Source organism: Lacerta agilis, chromosome 13 (assembly GCF_009819535.1).
Source record: "Lacerta agilis isolate rLacAgi1 chromosome 13, rLacAgi1.pri, whole genome shotgun sequence".
Taxonomy (NCBI): domain Eukaryota; kingdom Metazoa; phylum Chordata; class Lepidosauria; order Squamata; family Lacertidae; genus Lacerta; species Lacerta agilis.
The window spans coordinates 9,042,000-9,048,251 of NC_046324.1; the positions used below are offsets into that span (position 1 = coordinate 9,042,000).

At 44.0% G+C, this 6,252-nt stretch overlaps 1 protein-coding gene across 6 annotated transcripts in view; it reads right to left on the reverse strand.

Annotated features, from left to right (window-relative positions):
- Window positions 1–5,721, reverse strand: part of CSNK1G1 (casein kinase 1 gamma 1) — a 49,052-nt gene extending 43,331 nt beyond the window's left edge. For 3 of the 6 annotated variants that reach the window (XM_033167748.1, XM_033167750.1, XM_033167747.1), the window contains exon 1: window positions 5,623–5,721. The gene's annotated coding sequence lies outside the window, so the exon portion shown is untranslated. Of the gene's footprint in view, window positions 1–5,199; window positions 5,218–5,622 lie in introns of those variants that run through there. The other 3 variants (XM_033167749.1, XM_033167742.1, XM_033167744.1) reach the window with 2 other exon arrangements.
- Window positions 5,722–6,252: the final 531 nt, after the last annotated feature.

The following is a 6,252-nucleotide window of genomic DNA, read 5'->3' on the forward strand; positions in this document are numbered from 1 at the left end:
GGAAAAACGAAATCCAGACTTTCCACATTTCATTTCCCTCTGATTTCACTGTTTACAATAAGCACCTGATAAATTATGGGATAATACTAATATTAACAGTCTTCTAACAGGCCTCTATCTCCTCAGAAGTAATCCCCTGTGGGTTCTAGAGGACTTACTTTCAATGACCGAAGTCTTATTTTACTAATCCTGAGAGAAAGAAACTTAACAACTTCTATAATGAAAGGAGAGTCAAGCCCAAATTCTTAGAGGAAAGGAGGCAATGGAGGGGAGGAAGAGAAGCTTGCATAATCTCCCTTCTTTCTTCCAAATGTCCTCACCAGCTGCTACTTCTGACAACAGAACAAGGGGGTAACAAAATTTATAATTTGGGGGACAAGTTGGTGATGGTAACCCACCTTCCCCTTCCATGTTGTCCTCTGCTGTTTTCAAAAATTAATTTGATAAACACACTCACTGACATGATCTTTCTGATGTTTGGCGGCACTTCATCTTCAAGTCCCCCAAGCCTACCCCTCTCTCTCACTCACAAACCTTTCAGGCAAAGCAATAAAAATATTATAAAGGCAAGCTATAGCCTGCCACACTCACATGCTTAATGTGGCTCCTCTGCTCTCTGAATGAATAAAAGATAAAGATTGGGAAATGCTGCAAACTGGATTGGTTGGAGGCCTTGATAGGGACCACCCTTTCTCTATGGCACTGTATATTGCTCTGTCCTGAAGGCCTGCTGAATGTTGGGAGGGAGGGTTAATAGAGGGGTGCTCCATCCCAATGCCCTCCCTCAGGTTTTCCTGTGTATGAACGAAAGAACTGATATGGGGGGAATTTTCCCCACCGCAGCAAACAAGGGTGGGACCTAGCAACACATCATACAGCGATTGTTCAATGGATGCATGCATGCTGAGGCTTGTAGCTGCTTTGCCTTCAGAGGAAGACTGAAAATGGAGTCCAGAGAGATTGAGAATTTGGTGAAGGCCAGGTGAGGGCAAAGAGTGGGGGCTCTGATGGGGGCAATCATCATCATCTAAAGTGAAATCCCCCTTGAGAGACTGAGATTAATGAGTGTGTGTTAGGGGGAGAATAACAGAGACTGGGTTCTTCTGGCTTTAAGAGTTCTGGGATTATTGGGAGGGCAATGCTCCACTTGTGCAAACTCACCATCATCCCCAACACTCTAAACCATAAGAACAAAGCAGAAGCAGAGCTTAGAATTTGACTGGGGTTTGGAGTCTTGCTCTGAAAATGAACAAGCCAAGATGAGTTCCACTTTTCTGGATAGGCAAGCAAATGCCATGACCTAAAGTTACCAACCCACCATATATTAATGTCTATAAACATTTTGAATAAATCTGCATAGTTTAGCCACTTATTTGTAGTTCTGTCAACAGCTAAAAGTGGTTACCATGGAAGCAGTTCACAGTTGTACCCACGCATCAGTGCTGAGAAACTGATCAAGTAGGTGGCTACAGGATATCTGAACCCTGATAGAGCAAAGGGGCTGGATTATTATTTTTTGGCAGCAATAGGTTCTACTGCACCCATAAACCATAGGTTAGAATAAATTATCTTAATATTTATGCTCTTTACAGGTTACAAAGGTTTCCCAGTAATGAAAAGCAGCGTAAAAGCAAATGCCACATAGACGTTCTACCATGGCAGGCATCATTGCTCAGTCATTTTGTGTTTATAAAGCACCTATAATAAGCTGTATATAATACAGTACCTAGATAAAATGGTAACCAAGGCCTTGCCCACCTATTTATCATAAAAGTGTTCAGAAGACAGCACCAAATGAAGCTTTCTGTTTTTTAGCATGAAACAAAAGCTTCAACTATTTTAACTGGTCTTAGACCCACATATATGGAAACCATCTATACTGTATTCCAAACCAAGACTACTAACATATCTAAAAGCATGCCTAACAGAAATGTTACACAGCCTCTAGATTGGGTTCAGAGCATTTCCCTGGGTTATCCATTCCAATGGATAATAATAATAATAATTTACCGTATATTCCGGCGTATAAGACGACTGGGCGTATAAGATGACCTCCAACTTTTCCAGTTAAAATATAGTTTGAGATATACTCAACCACAGATTTTCCACCCGGCGTATAAGACGACCCCCGACTTTTGAGAAGATTTTCCTGGATTAAAAAGTAGTCTTATACGCCAGAATATACTGTATTTGTACCCCGTCCATCTTACTGGGTTGCTCCAGCCACTCTGGGAGGCTTCCAAAGTATATCAAAGTATATCAAAACATAATAAAACATTTAAAAGCTTCCCTATACATAATAATAATAATTTTTTATTATGAACAGATGACCATCTTGAAAGGAGGCTCCACTGCAGTCCCCTACCATTTTCTCTATCTGCATCTGGGTTGGTAACTGCTCAAGGTTTACATTTGCAGGGTCTGTGCCATAAACAGCTCTATAAAAACAAACACAGTCGCTTTGAACTGGTCCCAGAAGTTAATACGGAACCAATGTAATGCCGCAACACTGGTAGGATCAATTTCCTCTTCCTAGTATCAGTTAGGTAGGGCAGGATGCAGCATTTTGCACCAGATGTTCCAAACCAGGCATAGGCAAACCCGGCCCTCCAGATGTTTTGGGACTACAACTCCCATCATCCCTAGCTAACAGGACCAGAGGTCAGGGATGATGGGAATTGTAGTCCCAAAACATCTGGAGGGTGAGTTTGCCTATACCTGTTCCAAACCATTTTCAATAGTAACTCCACGTTAACAACAATGTAGCAGTCAATCCTATAAATTGCACAATGAATAAATGACTATTCAAATTTCAGTACAAAGAGTACCTCTATGTGGCACATACCCTGCGCACACACACCCCAACACCTCTGTCGCCGCTGGATTCACTTTCACTATCCCCTCAAAAATGGCTACCAGGCATTAGTTTAGAACTGGCACCACTATTCTAACTTAGATTTTAAAAATGACAAATGAAGTTTAGTGAGTTATTGAATGATTCTGAATTCTAAATCCCCAGTGCCTCCATATAGATATTGAACAGCAAAACATAAACAAAACCACATTTCTGAAATGTGCTGGATTCTATTAAAGACAACTCCCTAGCCTAAAGATACAACTCTGCTACCTCTCTTTTGCAGGAAATTGACTGCTAATTTAAGTGTAAAAATCTGTCATTTTCAGCTACAGGTGTATACTGCAGGCATACTTAGGAGTATGGAAGTTTGCAAGTCACATGGGAAGAACACCCTTATTGCACAAGTAGAGCAGGTAAGTTTAAGGGACATCAATCCCATAAATTAGACAGGACTCCAGTAATTTATGAGCCTAACATGTTTGATAAATCATCACTAATACCACACACTGCTAAAAGAATTTACCGGTAGTCACATCCCAGTAATATCAATGGTGCTTACTCCTAGATGTGTACTTAAATGCCAGGCTACCAGAATAAAAATTGCTAAAATTTTATTTTTGCTTGTGTCTGTGAAATTTGCTCTATTTCTGAATCATGCAGCCTTCAGTTTTAGTAACAATTTTTTTTAAAAAAAAAAAATCTATTCTACAGCTTTCTAACAGGAAGAAGCAACATACAATACAGGCAGTGACCATTTTAGGAGTGCCCAATATGTGTGTAGCTGCTCACACGCACATTGCACCAAGCCCGGAAGTGACCCAAAAACATTACAAAAAGAGGCAGAACAGGTTGGGGCGTTTTCAGGCTTTTTCAATGGTGTTTCAAATACACACAAATTCACTTAAATGTGTGGTGCCTTGGAACGAAACCCTGCATAAATTGGGGGTTTCCTGTAGGTGCAAAGTGACAGGTCACCCACAGTAGTGAACATCTTCTGGTAATATACTTCATATACCACATAAAAGATTCACTCATGTCCTAACAAAGAATTAAACAAACTTGCTGCTTCCCCCCCCCGAAATAAACAAGTTGTATTTTATAAATAATGTAATGCGGAAGCATATGCAGGCATGACTTGAGAGACTGATGTAACAAGACCTAGTTTCAAGTAACTATGTTTAAGATTACCTCTGGTTTTCAGCTGCATATTTTAAACAAACACAGAGATACACTAGTATAATTTTAGCACACATCTCGGAATCCTTGCACACCATATGAATCTTGCATATATGGTAGTATCAACTGGACAAACACCAAATAAACTATTTTTAAAAAAAATACAAGCTAATACAATCCTAACAGCAAATGATTTTTCTTCATACAAACAATCCTCTTTCAGCCCCACAACTAGTAAAATGCAGAAACAAGGCATATTAAGAAGCACAGCAACAGATCAGCATTAGTTTAGATCACTACGTAAAGGGTAATAACAATAAACTGCTGCATTTTGTCTATGGAGTCATCAAGTCTTAGAGAAGAAAAACAATATGCTCAACAGGCCCATAGCAGAAAGAAAGCAGAAACACTTCCAAGTTCCTTACTCTTCCTTAATTGTTTCGCTTGGCTTCCTACACAGAGGAGCAAAAGGCTGCATGCTCCGAATATAAAGGCTCTGAAGTATTCAACACCTACAAAGCATTTCAAAATTGCCAGAAACTTGACTCATAAACACTATGTGTGACCCCCAACAGGTTTAAAGAAAAAAGGACAAACCATGTTTTCCACGCCATGGGCAGCTAGCCAGTGGAAGTGTGTTTCATGGGATTTGTGTGTCACAAGTATCAGAAATGTCCTTTTAAAAAAGGATTAAATGTAGTGACCATAGATATGCTAATAGGCATCAAGACAGACAACCAAACATAGATTTCCTAATCTTTGGCAGGATTAATTCGTATAATGCCCCTTATTTTACCAATACCACCACAATATGACCAAATATTGTAGACAAAAGGCTGAGCTAGACAGACCATTTGGCCTGAACCCCTAATGGCAATTTGGTCTCCTTTGACGGTAGGAAGCATCATAGCAGCAGCACTATTGTCTTTTCCAAAGGCAGAGCTGGTCGAAGGGCAAAACCTGGAAGCTACGAAGCTCGCTCTCACACACGCGCGCGAACTTTTTGATCAAATACCCCTTAGGAGCCAGTCCTCCGTGGTGAGCAGCCGCTCAGCATTTTGCTACAGTACATCGAGTTAGAGCATCTCCAATCATCACCATCATCATTCTGAAACAAGTTGCAGTGGAAAAGCAACACACGCACACACAAAGAACCCTGGAAACACCTGCGCAAAAGCTCCTGCATGGCTGAAAAGGCTCCGTTCTTCAGCACGGAGGGAGAAAGGCGGAACACTGCTCCAGGCATCCCTCTCCCTCCCCCCAAAATGGGGGCACACGCAGCCTCCACTTTGGGCAACCAGAGAGTATGCGCTTCACGCCAGGCACGCCAAGTGTTATCAGCGAAGCGAGGCCTGGGCAAGTCAGAACATGCCTGAGCCGAGGGAGCGCCCCCTTCCCCAAACCCCCTCTTCCTCTCGTCCTGCTTCGCAACTGCAGGCCCCGTCGACTGCTGTTAATGGCACAGAGAGACGCCCCCCCGCGCCGCCCTCCTCGGAGGTAAAGCAGCAGCCTGAGGCGCCTCTGCGTTGAGGAAAAAGTAAACGCCGCAAACGAGCACTATAACGCCGGTATCCGCCCTGACCTCCTACCGTCCTGAGGAAAAGCCGCTTCTCCAGGGGTGGGGGTGGGGGTAGGGGGGGCGCGGGAGGGGGCGCGTACCCCGAGCCACTGCCCCCTCCTTCGTTGAGGCACTCTCAGGAAGGGGGGGGGGAGAGCGGGACACCCCGGAAGCTCTTGCTGCGGGCTCACGCCCTACGCCCAGCCGGCGCCCTATCGGAGGAAAGCGAACCGGCCTGAGGTACCGTCACAAAAACTGCTTCCGGGTCGCGGCCTCCGCGGACGCGCCTTAGCAACCGCGTTCGGTTACCAAGCGGAAGCTGGATGGGATTTTGAGGCGAGGGGGGCTCACGTGACTCAGAGAGGGAGGAGTTCCCCCCCCCCCGCGGAGCAGCCGCTGATTGTGCGGATGTGGAGGAGCCAGACACGTGGATTAAAAGGAACCGGAGGGGTCAAGGCGACGCATTCATTCCAGAGAAGTCGCCGAGTTAATGTTTCCAACAAAAGGGTTGGGTGGGGAGCTGGAAGCAGAACTTCTATCTCTACTCTAGTGCAAGCCCCATTCAGTTCCGTTCCCTGGCCTGCTCCTGGAAAGTATGCGTAGAGTTGCAGCCTGAAATAACGGGATTTGCAGCTCCCTCGCCTGCGTGCTTCATCACCTT